The sequence below is a fragment of the Scylla paramamosain genome, chromosome 2 (assembly GCF_035594125.1).
Source record: "Scylla paramamosain isolate STU-SP2022 chromosome 2, ASM3559412v1, whole genome shotgun sequence".
NCBI classification, from domain to species: domain Eukaryota; kingdom Metazoa; phylum Arthropoda; class Malacostraca; order Decapoda; family Portunidae; genus Scylla; species Scylla paramamosain.
The window spans coordinates 9,872,501-9,892,500 of NC_087152.1; positions in this window are offsets into that span (position 1 = coordinate 9,872,501).

Consider the following 20,000-nt stretch of genomic DNA (forward strand, 5'->3'; position numbering starts at 1 on the left):
GGTCAAGGCCTCATTACAACAGCGAGCTCCCGAAAACAAGGAAATAACATTGCCTCTAATAGGAAATGTCTTGATCCCCTGCAGTAAAGAGACTGAGAGTTGGGGGAGGGGAGGGGAGGGGGTATATTGTAAAAGGAACATGTGCTTATAGTTGTTTTCTGTTGTGTTTGTGTTTGTGTGTGTGTGTGTGTGTGTGTGTGTGTGTGTGTGTGTGTGTGTGTGTGTGTGTGTGTGTGTGTGTACGTACGTGCTCGTGTTTGTGGAGGTACTATGATGAAGTTGTTGTTGTGTATTATCGTTGTCGTCATTATTTCCATTGTTATTGTCATTATTATTATTATTTTTGTTATTGTTATTGTTATTATTATTATTATTATTATTATTATTATTATTATTATTATTATTTTCTTCTTCTTCTTCTTCTTCTTCTTCTTCTTCTTCTTCTTCTTCTTCTTCTTCTTCTTCTTCTTCTTCTTCTTCTTCTTCTTCTTCTTCTTCTTCTTCTTCTTCTTCTTCTTCTTCTTCTTCTTCTTCTTCTTCTTCTTCTTCTTCTTCTTCTTCTTCTTCTTCTTCTTCTTCTTCTTCTTCTTCTTCTACAACTACTACTACTACTACTACTGCTACTACTACTGCTACTACTACCACTACCTACCACCACCACCACCACCACCACTAATACTCCTGAAATTCACACACGGAGACACGTCCCACGCCTCACATTATGCCAGGCCGCTCCTGCTTCCTCCCTCCCTCCATTGCTCTCTCCCTCCCTCCCTCCCTCCTTCCCTCCCTACACCACACTGCTGCATGTATTTGATTTACATAAATTATGCCAACTTGCGTTTCCTTTTTACCCCTGTAGCAAAAACTTCATACTTTTGGCGTTAGGTAACAAATAAGTATGATGCTTTTGTTTCTTGCTTTTCTGAATCTCCCCGTTTTTTTTTTTTTTTTTTTCTTTTTGTGGTGAATTGTAATCGTAGTGTTGTTATTGTTTTTACCCTGCAATTTTGTTGTTTAGAGTTATAATGTTATTGATTGTTTTGGTTTGTGTATTGTTGTTACTTGTACTCTTTTGTAGTTTAACGTGTGTGTGTGTGTGTGTGTGTGTGTGTGTGTGTGTGTGTGTGTGTGTGTGTGTGTGTGTGTGTGTGTGTGTGTGTGTGAAAGAAAGAAAGAAAAAAAAGATGTAGAGAGGAAAAAAAAACATTTGGTTTATGCGGCTTTTACTGTGAAAATGTTGCTGTGGTGCACAAAGCAAAATGTTGCAAAATATGAGAAGAAACTCATTGCGTTACATTACGGCAGACGGAGGATGAAATAAAAGAAAAAAAAATAACAAACTTTGCGCGGAGAAAGTGAGAAAAAGTCAGAAACATATGAACAGTTGTGAGTAAACTATAAATATGAAAAAAAAGACAAAAAAAAGTGAAATATTGTACATAGTAAGCTTCCGGGAACACATCGTATAAAACTTTCACACTGTTGGTTGGGCTCAAGAAAAGTATTGACGAAGTTTTACAGTCCAGAGTGAAGTGGAATTCGGGGGAAATTTCAATACGAAGATTCTACAGTAAGGGGGAAAGAGAAGATGGGAAGGAGAAGAAGGGAAGGAGTGTAGAGAGGTGGATAGTGAGTCTCGTGTTTGTTACTGGGAAAAGAGGAAAGGAATAGTGAGTTTTATGGGGAACGAAGAAGATAGAGGTATTAAAAGTTCAGGTACATAAGAACATACACACAAGAAAATAAAGGAAGTTGCAAGAAGCCATGAGGCGTACACGTGGCACTCGCTTTTTCAAACATACCTATCTATTTCCACCTAGCATTCTCATCCATGAACTTATATAATCTTATTTTGAAGTTCTTTATTAATTCAGCTCTAACAGCTTGATTCCTGACTCTTTTCAGAATTACTGAGTCTTTTTCCGATTACTGAATCTATTCCCGTTATTGATTTTATTCCTGCTTACTGAGTCTATCTAATAAGTTTTGTCGGGAAGAAAGGAGAAAAGGAGATAAGCTCAGGTAAGGTTGCTGTAATACAATGCTACTCACTTGAGATATAGAATTAATGGGTCTACCTGTATATACCTGTTGCATGAAGGAATGTCAAGTTAAGAGTCACTATTGTTATATTAATTTGTTTTTAGTGTTATGCGAAGCCCAAGATTAATTCAGTTGCACAAATTAAGATTCAGTAGATGTAAATGGATTGATGTGAGTGCGACTTTTGAGCCGAATGAACAGTTTAGTGAAAAGGGAAAGAAGTAGTAGAAGTAGTAATAGTAGTAGTAGTAGTAGTAGTAGTAGTAGTAGTAGTAGTAGTAGTAGTAGTAGAACATACAACAAACAACAGCAGATCTTGGCTTTTATGAGGCTGTTACCGAAAAAGAAAAAAATAGAAAGAAATTATTTTAGAGTGAAATAATAGGGTAGAATAGAAGAAAAAGAACAGAGATATAAGAACAGTAAGGAAAGAAGAGCAAAGTGAAAGATAGTGAGAGAAATTGAGAATATAACAATCTCTCTCTCTCTCTCTCTCTCTCTCTCTCTCTCTCTCTCTCTCTCTCTCTCTCTCTCTCTCTCTCTCTCTCTCTCTCTCTCTCTCTCTCTCTCTCTCTCTCTCTCTCTCCTCACACACCCAGGGCAGCGTCTTTTGTCCGACAACAACTTAATGGAGGATGAAGAACGTGAAACTTCTATCATATTTTCATCATTTTGCTTTATTTTCTCTATGAAATCGCTACAATTGGACATTTACTGGTGGTAGTGGTGGTGGTGGTGGTGGTGGTGGTGGTGGCAGTGGTGGTGGCAGTGGTAACAGTAGTAGTAGCAGCAGAGGTGGTGACAGACAGACATAGTGGTGTTACTTTCTTGTATGTTACTCTTGATATTGTTGATGTTTTTGCTTATTTTACTCCCCCTTTGATCTTCTACCGGCCCTTTGTCACTTGTGTCCCCGTGTCCTTGAGTCCCTGCAGTCCTCTTGTGTCCTCGCGGCTCCTTACTGTCCTGCCTCAGTTGCCAGGTTTGCTCGGATTGAATACTGTCTATTTTAAAAGGACCATGGTTGCTGTTACTACTTGATGCTGGTGTTTAATAAAAGATGCAGTAGGGGTTGTAATACTAATAGTAAAAAGAGGAGGAGGAGGAGGAGGAGAAGGAGGGGGGTGGTTTGGTTTTCATCTTTCATGTTTTTCTCTATTTTTCTTCTTTGCCATTTCCTTTCCGATCTCTTTTTTTTTTTCCCCGTTCTTGTATCTTTGGTAAATCATATCAACTTGGACTTAACTTTACACTCTTAGTATTACACGAAGTATTAGATTCCTTCTTTCTACTACTACTACTACTACTACATCCGTATAATTGTGTGTTCTTGAATCTTGAGGTTAATTAGCGCTATTTTCTCTTTATTTGCAAACTTTCTATTTTGTTTTGTCATTTATTTTGCGTACCGTACTGGAGGTAACGTGTGAGAATAGGATGCGCGTGAGTAAGTGAATATAATGGAACACATCGAGGGGAAAAAACTATTTGTGCATGTGAAATTCTATACACGAGAGAGAAAGAGAGAGAGAGAGAGAGAGAGAGAGAGAGAGAGAGAGAGAGAGAGAGAGAGAGAGAGAGAGGGGGGGGGGGACGTCAAAATAGTGAATGTTTTATATTTCGTTTTCAGATTGTGCTTTATTTTCCGCCAGATTATGCTACTGTCCGTGTGTGTGTGTGTGTGTGTGTGTGTGTGTGTGTGTGTGTAGTTAAAGACATCCAGTTTTACACACGTTCCTGTCACCACATTTCCTCCTCCTCCTCCTCCTCCTCCTCCTCCTCCTCCTCCTCCTCCTCCTCCTCCTCCTCCTCCTCTTCCTCTTCCTCCTGAATTCCCATCTCCCTGCCGGCTCGATTTGTTGTCTAAGTTCCCTCTCAATCCCTCTCCCCTTCCTCCTCCCCTCCTATCTCCCTCTCTCCCCTCTCCTCCTCCCCTTCCCTTCTCCTGATTGCCTGTCCCCCCTAATCCCCTTCCATCCTGACGCCGCTCTAACATCCCCCCTCCCCCCTCTCTCTCTCTCTCTCTCTCTCTCTCTCTCTCTCTCTCTCTCTCTCTCTCTCTCTCTCTCTCTCTCTCTCTCTCTCTCTCTCTCTGAGGTAGTGATGTTTTTAATTGATTTTGTTTTTATTTGCTTAGGTTATTTTTTGTATTTTAGTGTTTTGAATATTTTATTGTGTAATTAGAATTTTTTTTCGATTTTTCTTTTATATTTAAATTTTGTGTTAATTGTTCGTGTTTTATTATTATCATTTTATTTGTTTATTTTATTTATTTGGATTGCTGCTTCCTTTTTTTCTCTTCATCTTCTTTATCTTATTTTCTTCATTTGTTCTCGATTCATTTCCCTTATTTACCATTCGTATAAGAGAGAGTGCTTTTGACTCCGATTTAATTTTCCCTCCACTATCTCTCTCTCTCTCTCTCTCTCTCTCTCTCTCTCTCTCTCTCTCTCTCTCTCTCTCTCTCTCTCTCTCTCTCTCTCTCTCTCTCTCTCTCTCTCGCCCTTTCCTTGTCTCCTTCCCTATCCTCCCATAGCTCCCCCTCCCTCCCTCCTCCCTCCCTAAGTGTTCTTCCATCTGTTCCTCGCTCTTCTCCCTCTCATATTCTCCCTTTGCTTGTTTACTCCATCATCACACTTATCTCTCTTCCTTCCTCTCCTTTTCTTCTCTCCTTCATCATCTTACGTCTTTATCTTCACCATCCAATCCATTTCTCTCTCTAACACTGTCCCCTCTTATTTTCCTATTTTATTTCTTTACCTTTCTATCTCCTTCTATTTCCTTCCTTCACTTATAATAATGTCATTTCCTTCCTCCTCCTCCTCCTCCTCCTCCTCCTCCTCCTCCTCCTCCTCCTCCTCCTCCTCCTCCTCTGTCACCCTTTCTATTCAAATTATTAAGCGTTTCTTTATTATTGTCCATGAATTTCTTATCCCTGCCTCACCGCACACACACACACACACACACACACACACACACACACACACACACACACACACACACACACACACACACACACACACAGATTCATGGTATCAGCTATCTATCTTTTCCTCCTCCTCCTCCTCCTCCTCCTCCTCCTCCTCCTCCTCCTCCTCCTCCTCCTCCTCCTCCTCCTCCTCCTCCTGTATATTCTTCTGTATCGCCTGTCGTGTTATGCTGATCAGAAACCAGTTCGTGTGTGTGTGTGTGTGTGTGTGTGTGTGTGTGTGTGTGTACCCTCTCCTTGTATAGAGCGTTCTCCCTCCTCGCCTTGGTGTTAAAAGTTAGCCAAATTGAGTCGGTTGACGAGCCGGAGGGAGAAGGAGGAGGAGGAGGAGGAGGACGAAGACGACGAGAACGAAAACTAGGAGGAGGAGGAGGAGGAGGAGGCGGGTCTCGATGATTGCTGCCGACATGCTAACTTTCCTTGCGCCAACTTTTGCATTATAATCTTTTGTGCCAAGTGTCGCTGCAGGGTTCTTGTGTAGGTGTGAGGAGGAAGAGGAGGAGGAGGAGGGGGTCGATGAAGGAGAGGAAGGGAAATGAAGACAACGGCAATGAAAATTAGTAGGATGTTGAAGGCGTATTTAAAAGAGAGAGAGAGAGAGAGAGAGAGAGAGAGAGAGAGAGAGAGAGAGAGAGAGAGAGAGAGAGAAGAGGTAAATGAAATGAAGTTTACATGGATTGTACGTATGATAATGAATGGCACACACACACACACACACACACACACACACACACACACACACACACACACACACACACACACACACACACACACACACACACACACGCACTCATGAAAAGTTAAAAAAAGAAAAGTGGAGAGAAGACTTAAAGGTAGATGAGAAAGAAATAAACCAGGCAAGAGAAGAAGAAAAAGGAAGGCAAAAATATAAGAAAAAGAAAATGTGAGAGAGAGAGAGAGAGAGAGAGAGAGAGAGAGAGAGAGAGAGAGAGAGAGAGAGAGAGAGAGAGAGAGAGAGGAACTGAAGATACAGTGTGAAAGTGGAAAAGGAGGAGGAGGAGAAAGAGAAGGAAGATTGGAGTAGGAATAGAAAGAGGATGAAGATTGGAAGAGGAACAGGTGTAAGATTGGAGGAGGGGGAGAAAGAAAAGGAAGATTGGAGGAGGAGCAGGAGAGGTAAGATTGGAGGAGGAGGAGATAGAGGAAGAGAAGGAGGAAGAGGTGGAGGAAGATTGGAGGAGGAGGAGGCAACACCTGTGCATCGTGGAGGCGTGGAACAGCATTCTCCAGGTAATTGAAAACCTGTGGCTAATTAGCGGCAGTCACTCAACAAAGGGTGAATCCCTCATTACCTGACTCACCTGCCGGCAACTTTCTCTCTCTCTCTCTCTCTCTCTCTCTCTCTCTCTCTCTCTCTCTCTCTCTCTCTCTCTCTCTCTCTCTCTCTCTCTCTCTCTCTCTCTCTCTCTCTCTCTCTCTCTCTCTCTCTCTCTCTCTCTCTCTCTCTCTCTCTCTCTGCTCCATTTCTCTGTGTCTCTATTCCATCCATGTCTTCCTTCTTCATCTACACTTCTATATCTCTATATTTTTTTTATTCCCCTTTCTTTTGTTTTTTCCTCTTCTTCCTCTTGTTTTTTTCTTTTTTATTAGATATTTTCCCTGCTTTTTAACACTCTTTATTTATGTTTTCTCCTTCACAGTAATATTTTTTTCCTTCTTTTCTTTGTTTATATTTTCCCTCCTTGTTTTGCATCTCTTTCCTCCATCCTCAATCTCCAAATATCCTGTCTAATTATCTTTTACTAATCTGACTTTGCCAGTTTCAGTATAGCACAGTGAAAATGGATCATCCAGAATTCGAGAAGGTCTCTTGAAATCTCAAAGGTAGAAGAAAGTACAGAAGCAGGGAGAGAGTTCCAGAGTGTACCAGTAAAAGGAATGAAAAATTGAGAATACTGGTTAGCTCTTGCATTAGGGAGGTGGACAGAAAGGAGGCTTAAATCTGAATGCATAAACTAGTGATATGGTTGGGGAGATGCTTTCTTTTTCTCTCTTGCCTTTCTTATCTTCTCCTCTTACCCTTGCTATCTGAGATGTTTAAATGTAGTTTTCGCTGGTAATTGAATAAGAGATGGGTGGGGAGGTGTTTTCTTGGTTTTCTATCCTTCCCTCTTACTGTTGTTATTTGGCCCTGATATAGTTTCCTTGGTAATTAAATAAGAGACAGGTGGGGAGATATTTTCCTTCTTTTTTTTTTTTTTATCCTTGCCTCTTTTATTATATGATCTTTATATGGCTTCTTTGGTAATCATATAAGAAATGGCTGGGAGATCCCTTCTTGCTTTCCTGGCCTTGTTTCTTCTCTTACTCTCGTTATTTGATCTTGATATAGTTTTCTTTGGTGATTAAATAAGAGACGGCTGCGAGATGCCTTCTTGCTTTCCTATCCTCCTCTCTTGGCTTCCTATCCTCGTCCCTCGCTGTGTTATTGGAGTGATATAAAAGTAGTTTGGCCAGGTAGATGACCTCGTTATATCTCAATTGGATTTCTGGTTCCTACTAGTTCTGTATTTCCAGGGTTCTTCCTCCTCTTGTTTCTACTTCTCTTCCTCCTCCTCCTCCTCCTCCTCCTCCTCCTCCTCCTCCTCCTCCAACATGGCTTCAGGCTGGGAACACCGCAACCCCGTGACCTGCGTGTTCCATTACTGCAATTTGCAGTTTTTTCCTCCTCCTCCTCCTCCTCCTCCTCCTCCTCCTCCTCCTCCTCCTCCTCCTCCTCCTCGACAGGATGTCTATTTATTCATATTCCTTGTGTCGGGTGAGAGTTGTGTGGATTCTCTCTTCCTCACTGTTATTGTCATCGTCATTGTTAGTATTACAGTAATCCTCCTCCTCCTCCTCCTCCTCCTCCTCCTCCTCCTCCTCCTCCTCCTCCTTTTCCTCTATACCGGTGCCTTTGTCCGCTTCGGTAATACGAAGTAGAGAGAGTGTCGACGTTTTGCACATTAGAGAATCCAATTTACTGCCATCAACTCGAGCTCACTTTGTAGTCTCTGTACAGCCAAATCCATCAGCCGCGGAGGGGAGAGCGGGCGCCCTGCTACACACGCCCTCCTGCTCATTTAACATACCCACCCTTCCCCTTCCCCTCCCTGCCATCGCTGCTTCCTTCCTGGCCCTCCTCCCCATCTCTCTCTCTCTCTCTCTCTCTCTCTCTCTCTCTCTCTCTCTCTCTCTCTCTCTCTCTCTCTCTCTCTCTCTCTCTCTCTCTCTCTCTCTCTCTCCCCGTCATCTGAGTCATTGAAGTCCTGGTGATCAGCGTCAAGTCGTCTTCCTGAATGATTCACGTCTGGGGAGGAGGAGGAGGAGGAGGAGGAGGAGGAGGAGGAGGAGGAGGAGGAGAAGAAGAAGAAGAAGAAGAAGAAGAAGAAGAAGAAGAAGAAGAAGAAGAAGAAGAAGAAGAGGAGGAGGAGGAGTGAGACGCAATGTGCTGGTGATGATGCCTCTGTTCTTCTTCTTCTTTCTTCTTCTTCTTCTTCTTCTTCTTCTTCTTCTTCTTCTTCTTCTTCTTCTTCTTCTTCTTCTTCTTCTTCTTCTTCTTCTTCTTCTTCTTCTTCTTCTTCTTCTTCTTCTTCTTCTCCTCCTCCTCCTCCTCCTCCTCCTCCTCCTCCTCCTCCTCCTCCTCCTCCTCCTCCTCCTCCTCCTCCTCCTCCTCCTCCTCCTCCTCCTCCTCCTTTTTCCTCGTTTTCTGTTTCATTTTCCTCTTTCTAATTCTTGGCGTCTTGATTTTATTTCTTCTTTTGTGTCTTTTTTTCGTATTCTCATCGTAGTTCTCCTCCTCCTCCTCCTCCTCCTCCTCCTCCTCCTCCTCCTCCTCCTCCTCCTCCTCCTCCTCCTCCTCCTCCTCCTCCTTGAAGGCATGAATTGCATCTGTTATAAAAAGACTCGTAAAATCAGTCCCCACCATCCAACTTGATCAAGAGAGAGAGAGAGAGAGAGAGAGAGAGAGAGAGAGAGAGAGAGAGAGAGAGAGAGAGAATCATACGTATTCGAAAAGTGACGTTACCCCGGAAACTACTAAGGAGGAGGAAAAAATGTATATGTAGTAACACAATTTTGGGGCGATTACTGGAATGAGAGAGAGAGAGAGAGAGAGAGAGAGAGAGAGAGAGAGAGAGAGAGAGAGAGAGAGAGAGAGAGAGAGAGAGAGAGAGCAGGGGCAGCAGCAGAAGGAGTAGAAGTAGGGGAAGTGGAAAGAGCAGAAGTAGGAGATCCAGAAACATCTCAGACTTATAAATATCACCAGCGCTGAAACACACACACACACACACACACACACACACACACACACACACACACACACACACACACACACACACACACACACACACACACACACACACACACACACACACACACACACACATACATACACTCACTCGAACGTTAGATCTTGGCATATTGAAATGGAATATCCTGCTATCAGAGAGAGAGAGAGAGAGAGAGAGAGAGAGAGAGAGAGAGAGAGAGAGAGAGAGTATGAGAGGCGGCGATGTAGGAAAGAGATGACACGACTGACTGATGATACTTAATAATAATATGTGTTCATTGTCAGGACGCGTCATATTGGGCCTTTGATGACTGGCTGACAAAGGGGCGCCACTCTTCAAACGCTGGGGAGGCGAGGAGTGAGGGGGAGGGCGGCGGGGGTGGCGGTCTGGGGCGAGGGGTTATGTTGCAGTAAATTTGATGGTTCGTCCAGGCATGAAATTCACCCCCGTAATATTAGATGTTTGAGCTTTCATGTGTGTGTGTGTGTGTGTGTGTGTGTGTAGTAGTAGTAGTAGTAGTAGTAGAAGTAGTAGTAGTAGGTTTTGCTTTTAGTGTTCGTTTTTGTAGTAGTTGTTGTAGTATTAGTAGTTTGTTTTGCTTTGTTTGTTCCTCATTTGCAGTTGTTTACTTCAGCTCCATTCAAACTGCACGGAATTTTCGTTTAGCTTGAATCCTTTCAGTTGTTTACTCTTTGATATTGAGAGAGAGAGAGAGAGAGAGAGAGAGAGAGAGAGAGAGAGAGAGAGAGAGTATATTCCATTACCATCATTCTATTTCATCAGAGACCAAAACTCACTCCACCCAACTCTCTCTCTCTCTCTCTCTCTCTCTCTCTCTCTCTCTCTCTCTCTCTCTCTCTCTCTCTCTCTCTCTCTCTCTCTCTCTCTCTCTCTCTCTCTCTCCTTGCCCTGTGTTTTAATCAAGAGAATAGAACGGCCCAAAGTTTGTCAGGGGGCAGTAAAGGAGGACAGAGATAAAGTGTATTGTATGGTTTAGATTTGTTTGTGTTTGTTGGTATACGTTGTTCCCAGATGTGTGTGTGTGTGTGTGTGTGTGTGTGTGTGTGTGTGTGTGTGTGTGTGTGTGTGTGTTCCCGGTCCTTACTATATATTTGTTCCCCCGGCGTGCTGTGTGGAGCGTGTGGGTGAGTGTATGTATTGTTTTTCACTGTGTTGGTTTGGGGGTTTGGATTTATGAGGTGAGATGGGTTATGGTTCTCTCTGTGTGTGTGTGTGTGTGTGTGTGTGTGTGTGTGTGTGTGTGTGTGTGTGTGTGTGTGTGTGTGATTGGTAGGGGGGTGGTTTTATTGTTTTGTTTTGCATTTTTTTTTTTTTACGTGTGAAATTAATGTTTTATTATTATTATTATTATTATTATTATTATTATTATTATTATTATTATTATTACTATTATTATTATTATTATTATTATTATTGTTATTTTATTTGAATTTTTACGTTTCAGACTCGGTAAACATGAAAGATATAACTGTATTTTTCCTTTCCTTATCTCTTATTCTTTGCTTCTCTTTTCTCACTCCCTGTATCCTTTTTCTTCCTCACATGCACTTCTCTCTCTTTCTTTTTCTTTATATTACCTTATTATATCCTTCTCTTAGGAAAACACTCTCTCCTCCCTCGTTTTCTGCGCTCCTGTATTCATTCCTTCACTTTCTACACTTAAAACGTTGACTCCTTTGCCTTTCTTTTCTTACATCCTACCTCCCTCCCTCACTTTCCACGCTTAGGAAGACGCTCTCTATTTACAGCTACTATTTATCCTCATCCTTACTCATTCTTTCACTTTCTACATTAAGATGACACTCATTCCATCCTCGCTTTTCCATATTCCATCTCTCTCTTTCTCTTCTCTTCTCAGTCCCTAACACCCTCCTTCACTATCCTTCACTGATTCACCGTCACTCCTCTTCTCTCCACTCTCCCTCCTTGCTGCACCATAACTCCAGCGTCAGTAATTAGGAGTGGCGGCGCGGGGCAGGTATGCACAACAGGTAAAGAGAGGGTGCCGGACCCGCCGAGTCGCCAGCCATTAATCTTTGAAATGAACTTTATCCATTTAGAACCACGTGTCATTAATATCGGTCACCCGGCTTGGGCGTTCCTCCCCACCAAGGCGTGAAGCGAACCCGGACTGGACTGCACCCGGATAGGAGGAACGCACCCAGTATCCCACCCAAGAGCTTCCTTTTAGCCACCCAGGGTTCGATACTCTCTTTCTCTCTCTCTCTCTCTCTCTCTCTCTCTCTCTCTCTCTCTCTCTCTCTCTCTCTCTCTCTCTCTCTCTCTCTCTCTCTCTCTCTCTCTCTCTCTTCCATTTCCAGACGTCTGGCACTTAACAATTTTCCACTGTCAACAAATTTCCGGGCTAATAATCCGGAATATTTACCGTGCCGTCTTTCCCTTCTCTCTCTCTCTCTCTCTCTCTCTCTCTCTCTCTCTCTCTCTCTCTCTCTCTCTCTCTCTCTCTCTCTCTCTCTCTCTCTCTCTCTCTCTCCCTTCGCAGTTTTCTCCACTTTTCCCCTCTTTTCTCTCCCCACTCATTTCTTCCCCTCTCCTCCCTTTGCTGTTCTCTTCTCCTTCCCTTCCTCTTTCCCATTTTCAGTTTCCTCCACGTTTTCCCCCTCTCTCCTCTCCCCATTCATTCTTTCCCCTCCCTTCCCTTTGCCTTCTCCCCTGCTTCCCTTCTTCTTGCCCATTCCCAGTTTCATTTACGTTTTCCCCCTCTCTCCTTCCGTCTCTCCTCCCCTCACCATTCTTTCTCTTCTCTTATCTCCCCTCTCCCCAGGCTTCTTTCCCGCCTTGAGTGTTACATTTTAATAAACAATGAATTATTTCCATTAGAATATGCTCATTACTCTCACTACAGCAACCCGAGTGAGTAGAGTTATTATAATACCGAGAGGGAGGAAAAAAAGAAAAAGACTATTTGTTAACATTAGTCTTCCCTTGCATTATTAATCCTATAAATGGCAGGTTATTGCAGTATCGCCTCGCCTGCTTCAGTGAGGGTAAGTGGTTTTATTTGGGAAGAATGTGACTGTAGGTATTAGAAATTTGAATTATTGTAGACAAACTCAATTACTCAGTAGTGTATTGCGAGATGTTGCTTTGGTTGCTATTGTCACTGGGAAGGAATGTTACTTGAGGCGGTGGTGGGTTCATGGATAGATAGATACGTTGGTAGATAGATGGTGTGTCTGATAGTTTGTCTGTTACTTAGTTACTCGTACTCAGTCAGTCATTCAATTAGTCAGCCAGCCAATCACATCGTTCCTAAGTTAGTTAATAAGTTAGGAGTTAGATAGATGGATAGATAAACACGTAGATAGATGGTTAGTTAGCTTGTGAATTACCTGGTTACTCGTGGCCAGTCAGTCAGTCAGTCAGTCAGCCAATCAAATCATTCATAAGTTAATTAATAAGTTGGGAGTTAATAGATGGATATGTAAATACATATATTCATTCACACATGCACAGACGCACATACTACATATTGTAATGACCACAACGTTTTATACATTTATTCACGTGGGATGAAGATTCAAGGGCAAAAACATATTAAAAAAGAGGCCTATTATTTTTTTCTTTTCTTTTCCTTTTGATATTTATTTATTTATTTATTTATTTATTTATTTATTTATTTATTTATTTATTTATTTAAGAGGGACAGCTTACTTTTTTTTCTGCAATACACTACATTTTTTTTTTCGCACATAATTTATACGTAACAGCAAACTATTGACTCCAGCTTGACAAAGAAGTAGATAGCGTGCTTAAAGGAAGAAGATTAAAAAAAAAAAAAAGAAAAGAAGAAGAAGCCAGTAAAGGTGAGATATAACTAAACTGACATATATAATATCGTACTACGTGTTCCTTCACCTTTATAATAAAATAAAATAAATAAATAAATAAAAACAGTATCATGTTGAGTGAAGGGAGCGAATGTTTAGGGGTATCGTTGTATGGACGGTTTAAAATTCCGCTGTTTTATTCTATTGTTTTAGTGAAGTGGAATTGACACAAAGGTGGTTTATTATAACAAATGCTCCGCCGCTGCCTGGGGAGGTGTAAAAAATTAATAAAAAGTGAAAGTTCAGTGTTCCTTTATTTGATTGTGCTTTCAGGGTTTGTGGAATTTCTCGTGTGTATGTGTGTTTGTTATTATTTATACTCTCTCTCTCTCTCTCTCTCTCTCTCTCTCTCTCTCTCTCTCTCTCTCTCTCTCTCTCTCTCTCTCTCTCTCTCTCTCTCTCTCTCTCTCTCTCTCTCTCTCTCGCCAGCTTTCTGGTTTGTTATTTCCTTTCCCGGTTTGTTGTTTGTGTTTTATCGCTTTACATGCACACGTTATCCAAACACACACACACACACACACACACACACACACACACACACACACACACACACACACACACACACACACACACACACACACACACACACACACACACACACACACACACACACACGACACTGGCAATAATAATAGTCGTCGTAATAACAGAGGTTTGCAGCCAAAGATTTACACACTTTTAGCAAGAGAAATAATTGTGACTTGTGTTAGTGGTGGTGATGATCGTGATGATTGTGGTGATGGTGGTGGTGTTGAGAGTAGTAATATTCGTAATGACTAGTAGATCTGTATTTGTGTGCGTGCGTAGAAGTGAAAAAAAGAGTAAAGTGTGCCTTCAATAATATCGTCGTAAACAATTTCACTCCCTCTTCCACTCCCCTCTCTTATCTCATTCCACTCCCCTTCCCTTCCCTCTTCTTTCCCTTCCACTCCCCTCCCCTTCTCTCTCCTTTCCCTTCCACTCCCCCCTCCTCTTCTCTCTCCTTTCCCATCCACTCCCCTTCCTTCTCCTTTTCCTTCCACTCCCCTCCTCTTCTCTCTCCTTTCCCTTCCACTCCCCTCCCCTTCCCCCTCCTTTCCCTTCCACTTCCCTCCCCTTCTCTCTTCTTTCCCTTCCACTCCCCTCCCCTTCCCCCTCCTTTCCCTTCCACTCCCCTCCCCTTCCCTCTCCTTTGCCTTCCACTCCCTTTCCTTCTCCTTTTCCTTCCACTCCCCTCCTCTTCTCTCTCCTTTCCCTTCCACTCCCCTCCCCTTCCCCCTCCTTTCCCTTCCACTTCCCTCCCCTTCTCTTTCTCTCTCCTTTCCCTTCCACTCCCCTCCCCTTTCCTCTCCTTTCCCATCCACTCCCCTCCCCTTCCTTCTCCTTTCCCTTCCACTCCCCTCCCCTTCTCTCTCCTTTCCCTTCCACTTCCCTCCCCTTCTCTTTCCTTTCCCTTCCACTCCCCTCCCCTTCTCTCTCCTTTCCCTTCCACTTCCTTCCCCTTCCTGAAATATTAAAGAAGGTCTGAATCAATCTGAATCAATAACATCATCAACCCTTTCACTGCTAATGATACTATGCTATATTATCCTTTATTAAAGTAAAGTAGGACAATTTTACTACAAAATAAAACCAGTAGCAGTTACGTACAGCTTTCAACTCTTCCATGATTTTTCCCTTCCGTGGTGCCTTTAAAAAATTGTACTCAGAATTTAATCCGATAACGATAATAAATAATGATGATGTATGATAATCCAGACTATTTTATGAAGTTTCAAGTGAAGCCTTGTGTTAGTATTGGAATAAGTAATTAACAGTCAATCTGCCGTGCTGTGATGGTGTGTGTTTTCGTTCTCCCTTGTGTTTCTCGCGTGATTATTATTGTGTGTAGTTGTAGTAATAATTGTTGTGATGGTGTGAAAACGAGTGTAAAAGTGTTGGAGGTTGTTTTCTCTCTCTCTCTCTCTCTCTCTCTCTCTCTCTCTCTCTCTCTCTCTCTCTCTCTCTCTCTCTCTCTCTCTCTTCAGTTCAGTTTATTTTTTTCATTATTTTTCACTTACACTTTTTTTTTTCCCCGTTCCCTTCATTCGTGTCTTTCAATTTGGCACCTCCGGTATTTTTGTTTGCAAGTAATTGTTATTCTCTCTCTCTCTCTCTCTCTCTCTCTCTCTCTCTCTCTCTCTCTCTCTCTCTCTCTCTCTCTCTCTCTCTCTCTCTCTCTCTCTCTCTCTCTCTCTCTCTCTCTCTCTCTCTCTCTCTCTCTCTCTCTCTCTCTCTCTCTCTCTCTCTCTCTCTCTCTCTCTCTCTCTCTCTCTCTCTCTCTCTCTCTCTCTCTCTCTTATCTATCTTCTAACACACACACACACACACACACACACACACACACACACACACACACACACACACACACACACACACACACACACACAGCAGGACACCAACCAGCTGATTTCATGAAGGGTTTTCACGAGCGGCCGATGCACAGATGGATTACACGCTGCTTGGCTTGTCCATTGTCAGATGTGGCGGCGGGGCATTGATTGTGTGTGTGTGTATGTGTGTGTGTGTGTGTGTGTGTGTGTGTGTGTGTGTGTGTGTGTGTGTGTGGACTTATTCAAGTATGTACCTATATCTGTCTGGACGCCCTTGATGCTGGTACAAACGACTTCTTACATTATTAACACCTGGGCACTTAATTCATTGTCTCATTCACTCACTCACTCACTCACCTCACTCAATCACTCACTCACTCGCTCACTCACCTGCCTGCACTATCAACCGAATTCACCTGCATTGCCGTTCTTTATTATCACCCATCCATGTATCCATCCATCACAGCCACAAAAATACGAATACTTTTGTTATGGAGACACGTTGAGTATAATGTTCATATATATTACTCTTGCAGTCTTGGAAATGTACTATGCTTTGCGATTTATGAGTTTGTTGAATACTTTTCGTGCTTTCTCAGTGCTGCATGAGTATGAGTAGTGTGCTTTTAGGATAGTGAGAGAGAGAGAGAGAGAGAGAGAGAGAGAGAGAGAGAGAGAGAGAGAGACAATAAGAAATAAGTAAGAGTGTTCATTAATACGAACCTATATCCAAAACAAATAGAACACACACACACACACACACACACACACACACACACACACACACACACACACACACACACACACACACACACACACACACACACACACACACACACACACACACACACACACACACACACACACACACACACACACACACTCATTTATTGGAACGTTTCATCTTACGCAGAAGACATCATCAGGCTAAAAGGGTAAGACAGTATAAAAATATAAAACATAGAAACTCTAAGAAAACCCATAGAGGGTGCGGCAACACGAGATACGACCCGAACAATGGAACAAATAAACATCGGTGAAGTGAGAAAAAAAAATACAGATTGAGTAAATAACTAAAAAACAAGACACAAACAGCAGTGATATATGTTAACGAATTATAACCTATAGGTGAACACTGACTTTTTTTTTTTATGTAGGAGGGGCACTGGCCAAGGGCAACAAAAATACGATGAAGAAAAAAAAAAAAAAGGCCCACTGAGATATAGGTCCCCCAATAGGATCCAAAGCGGTAGTCAAAAATTTAAGGAAATGTCTTGAAAACTCCCTTTCGAACAAGTTCAAGTCATAGGAAGGTGGAAATACAAAAGCAGGCAGGGAGTTCCAGAGTTTACCGGAGAAAGGGATGAATGATTAAGAATACTGGTTAACTCTTCCATTACAGAGGTGGACAGAATAGGGGTAAGAGAAAGAAGAAAGTCTTGTGCAGCGAGGCCGCGGGAGGAAAAGAGGCATGCAGTTAGCAAGATCAGAAGAGCAGTTAGCATGAAAATAGCGATAGAATATAGTAAGAGATGCAATATTGCGGCGATGAGAAAGAGGCTGAAGACAGTCAGTCAGAGTAGAGATGATGAGACGAAAAGCTTTTGATTCCACCCTGTTTAGAAGAGCGGTATAAGTGGAACCCTCCAGACATGTGAAGCATACTCCATACATGGACGGATAAGGCCCCTGTACAGAGTTAGCAGGTGAAAGGGTGAGAAAAGCTGGCGGAGACGTCTCAGAACATCTAAAAGAGAGGAAAACCAAAGCTGGTGGTAAACATTGAAGTCTCCAAGAATGGAAATCTCCGCAAAAAGAGAAGAAAGTCAGAATGTACTCCACTTTGGAAGTTAAGTAGTCAAAGAATTTCTTATAGTCAGAGAAGTTAGGTGAGAAGCATACAGCACAGATAAATTTAGTTTAAGAGTGACTCTGTAGTCGTAGCCAGATGGTGGAAAACTCGGAATATTCAAGAGCGTGGGGACAAGAGCTGGTTAAGTCGTTACGCACGCAGATATATATATATATATATATATATATATATATATATATATATATATATATATATATATATATATATATATACACACACACACACACACACACACACACACACACACACACACACACACACACACACACACACACACACACACACACACACACACACACACACACGGAAAAAGGAATAAGAAGAAAATACAGAAAAATAAGTTTGTAAAGGATTTGGATAAAGAAGCGCAGAAAAAAGAGGAAGTAGAGAAATGTGAAGAAACAAGAATAACAGTACGGGGAGAGAAGATAAGAAGAGAGGGAAAGGTAAAGAGGATAGGGAATTGAAGAGTGAAGAGGAAGAAGGTAAGGGCGGAACAAATCGATCCAGTGTGCAAACTCAAGACAATGGAAGGTAACGATGCTACTTTTTTTTTTTTTTTTTTTTTGCTTCTTCAATCGATCAAGGAGAGAAGAGGTGGGGAGAGTACCTCCCCTCCTCCTCCTCCTCCTCCTCCTCCTCCTCCTCCTCCTCCTCCTCCTCCTCCTCCTCCTCCTCCTTCAGTGGATAAATGCTCCTCTATAAGATATTCAACACTCTTTGTCCTCAAATGATCAATACAAAAACAGACGGCCCGATCCAGTCTATTTATCCTTATTTATTTATGTTTTTTTTGTATCTTATTTATTTATTTTTTTTTATTTTTGTATTTATTTATTTGTTTGTTTTTATTTATTTATTTATATATTTATTTTCTTTCTTTCTTTATGTATTTATTTTTTTGTTTATTTATTTATTTATTTTTTTTTTTTTATGGGGTGGGGGAAGGAAAGGCGAGCCGAGGCTGTGCTCAGACTAAAGCGACAGGGTCATAATGTTATAGGGACATCGGGACATTGATGTTAGGCTTACGCTAAATATAAATAAATAAATAAATCTATAAAACAAGATAGTGTGGAAATATTTCATCGTGTAACAGAGAAAAAGAAAGACAGCGAGAAGGATAATGTTGACAGTTGTCTTCTAAAAATATAAACATAACCAGAAATATAAAAATGCATTGTAAAATATTTATTACACTGAAGTAATTACGTACATCAGTTCAGTGTACTGTTTGTATAATTAAGTCTAAAGGCCTTTTTTTCTGTATTTTCTTGAATATGAAAAGTTTACATGTATATAATTAATCTCGCTCACAGCACATCACTGAACTTAACAAATCAGACTGCACGTTCACTCCACGCATGAAAAGACAGGATTAGACCTGTTTCCCTTTTATTAAACCTCAACAAAATTAATAAATTTAACATATATGAACATTTACCAACATGTTTTCTCTATACAGTAGGAAAACTAAGAATTAGGTCACTTGTCAGGTTAGCTTTGGTTAGCATTTTCGATGTTATATTCGCCTTCGTTAGAAAATTTTCCTTCGTTAGTTTGGGTTAAAGGTGGAAATAAGTTGAATATGTGTAGCTTAGGAGCATATTCCTCTACATTTCAAGGATATTTTCTCTAGTTTTCAAAGGTTCATAAGTCATTGGTAGTATTCAATTACTTTTTTTTCGTGATTTTAGTTACAGTTCGACAAAGATTTTTTTTTTTATTATTATTATTTTATGTATTAGAAGAAGCACCCAAGAATTAAATGTTAAATAAATTAGTAAAAAATCCGCTTATAATACCATTCATCAAAAAAAAAAAAAATACAGTTAGAAGAACCGAGACTAGTTAAATTTTCATTAATATCTTAAAAAATTTCTCACGGATTCTTTCTTTCTTTCTTTCTTTCTTTCTTTCTTTCTTTTTTTTTAATGTATTAGAGAGAGAGAGCAGCCAAGGGTTAAAACATAAATAAATCAGTAAAAAGTCCTCTCGTAATGCCGTTCCCTTAAAAATACAACTGAAAGAACCGACACCAATTCAGTTTCTGCTTACCTAATGGGCGGAAAGTATCAAGAAAATCCGACTTTTAATTCCTCTCGCCCTTGAAAACAGTCCTTATGAGAGAAACAGGCTTTTAAGAATATGAACCTTTACCTGTACCATGCATGACACAGAACAAGAAACAGCATTACGTGAAAGTTGGTGGCAGTGGTGCATTCTCTCTCTCTCTCTCTCTCTCTCTCTCTCTCTCTCTCTCTCTCTCTCTCTCTCTCTCTCTCTCTCTCTCTCTCTCTCTCTCTCTCTCTCTCATGTTGCAGGTATAAAGAAAGAAAAAGGAAAAGATTGTGTTAAAGAAAAAATCGAAGCACAAAGACGATAGTGGAGCGAATGTTGTTGCTTTTTATATAAATCAGCGTCAGGCGGAACGTGTGTGTGTGTGTGTGTGTGTGTGTGTGTGTGTGTGTGTGTGTGTGTGTGTGTGTGTGTGTGTGTGTGTGTGTGTGTGTGTGTGTACGTACCTACCTGCTTACCTCCCTACCTGCCTGCTGCTTACCTGCCACACGGGCCGTA